Below are 2518 nucleotides of genomic sequence, written 5' to 3' on the forward strand. Positions count from 1 at the left end.
TTTAGTTAATATACATTTTGAACTCTAAATAATTAAAGCAATTTTACTTTTACTGTTAAATTTAAACAAATATCAATCAAAATGAAACTTAATAAGTAATTTTTACCAAATGAGGGTAGAAGAGAAAGGGGAGTGAAATTTGATAAAAATTACACATTAAATCTTAATTTTTTAAAAAACTTACGGATAGTTATTGAAATTTAATAATGAGGGTGAAATTGTTTTAATTTTAATTCTTAATTCAGTATATATCTTTTAAAAGTTTAAATTTAAATAACCTTTGGACCTATAGTTTACAATTCAAATTGTATATTAACCTTATTTTTTTAAAAAAAAGTAGAAATAATAATATTAGCCATTAAATTTATAAAATATTTAAAATGTTTAAAGTAATTATTAATTTCACAAGTTTAGATCATTTTCATTTTTTCTGTGTCGTCTTCCCATCCATTTTACCTACAAGTCCCCATTTCCGGCTACTAATTAAAACTTGGTTGACCAAACAAATTCCACGGCGAGCGTACAAGTCCCATTCTTCCACAACCCATCTACACTCCAACACTTTGCTTATTTATATATTCCTATAATCACACGCAAGATACCCACTTAGTGACTTTACCCTTTCATTTGAGTTCTCTCCGAGGAAAGAGAGAAAACAGAGCTCTTAGTCTCTCAGAACAGAACAGGGGTGACCTGACCTTTAAGAACACACACAAGCCATGGCAGGCAAAGGCATGCTCAACGCACTTGCTCTTCTTCTGTTCCTCTCAGTAGCCACCCTGCTTCACGGGTCATCGGCTCAAACCCAGCACGTCGTCGGCACAACACCGGCTGGACCGTCCCTCCCGGCGGTGCTTCAACCTATACTAACTGGGCCTCTAACCAGACCTTCAAGCAAGGCGACACTCTTGGTAATTAATAAGACTCATACATATTAATGACCAAAGTACTTATTTATTGAGATTTATTCGGTATGATGTAATAGCTTTGGTGTTTGTAATTGATCAGTGTTCAACTTTGCTACTGGACAACATGACGTAGCGAAGGTGACGAAGGCAGCTTTTGATGCTTGCAATACTGGGAACACCATTTTTACTCTGAACAATGGACCTGCAAGTGTTAAATTGAATGAAAGTGGTGAACAGTATTATATTTGTACTTTTGGGACTCATTGTTCGCTTGGCCAGAAACTCGCCGTTAATGTTACCAAACAAGCTTCTTCTTCTTCTTCTCCGAGCCCTGCTCCTCAGCCCAGTGCTTCGCCGGCGCCGAAAGCTCCTTCACCAGCACCTGTGAAAGCTCCTTCACCAGCACCAGCTTCAGCACCGTCTCCTTCCTCGGGATCTGTAACTTACACCGTTGGAGACAAAACCGGTTGGACCGTCCCTTCCAGTGCAGCGTTTTATAAAACCTGGACTTCCGGCAAGAACTTTAAAGTCGGCGATATCCTAGGTGAGAAATATATAAGGATAGATTTGGAATTGTTGAGATGAATTTGACTTTTTCTGTTTTGTTGACCGATTTGAGCGATTTGTGCAGTGTTCAACTTCCAGAAGAACGCACACGATGTGGCGGAGGTGACGAAGTCGAGCTACGATTCTTGCAACACCTCATCTCCTCTTGCGCTTTACACTAGCCCGCCGGTAAGGGTGACTCTCAACAAGTCCAGTGAGCATTATTACATCTGTGCGGTTCCCGGCCACTGTGCTGGCGGTCAGAAGTTAGCAATCAAAGTCACCGGCGGTTCCTCCTCCCCCGCCACGGCTCCTACCCCCGCCGGATCTCCTAGTTCACCACCATCCCCCACCACGCCTGCCCCCGCCGGCGGATCTCCCGGTTCTTCACCCTCCACAACAAACCTTCGTCGCCATCTCCCGCCAGTTCTACCAGCCCACCTCCACAAAACTCCGATGCTACGTCTCACAGAGCCGCCGGATTGTTCGCTACCTTCTTGTGGATCGCTGCAACATTACTGTATTGAATAGATGATGAGAGATTGTTATATTATTGTAGAGTTTGATGCGATTCGTTCTGGATCTTTGATTGTTTTACACAGGTGAGTCTTTCTTGGAGTTTTACAATAAAGGTGGATTTTCCATTCATAAGCAGTTTTGTTTATTTAGTGGAGGATATGGGGACGATGTCGTTGTGATGATAATTTAATTTGGACAAATTTTAATTTGAATTAGAAATTGGCATGTTTAGTTCGGAGTGAGAGTCGCATTGCATGTGATTTATAAACAGTACAGGTTTTTATAAATTTTATTTATGTCGATTTTTTTTTTTGCCAGAAATATAGAATTATAGATATTCAGATTCAGACACACGGATTTCATACATTTTGTCATTTTTTTTCCTAAGTTAGAATTCCTACTTTCTCAAGGTTAAATTTAGATGTAGCTCCTTGGCTGTATGAAAATTATTCATGAAAAATTATTATCACAATATATAATCAAAATCAATTGAATTATCAATCCAAAAATAAAATCAATTGAATTACTCCATCTAGTCTTCAACG

At 39.4% G+C, this 2518-nt stretch overlaps 1 pseudogene; it reads left to right on the forward strand.

Moving 5' to 3' along the window:
• The first annotated feature begins 587 nt into the window (after positions 1–587).
• Positions 588–2204, forward strand: LOC129309365 (uclacyanin 1-like; annotated as a pseudogene).
• Positions 2205–2518: the final 314 nt, after the last annotated feature.

The sequence above is a fragment of the Prosopis cineraria genome, unplaced genomic scaffold, assembly GCF_029017545.1.
Source record: "Prosopis cineraria cultivar Desert tree isolate PC_DT_omini unplaced genomic scaffold, ASM2901754v1 PC4, whole genome shotgun sequence".
NCBI lineage: Eukaryota > Viridiplantae > Streptophyta > Magnoliopsida > Fabales > Fabaceae > Prosopis > Prosopis cineraria.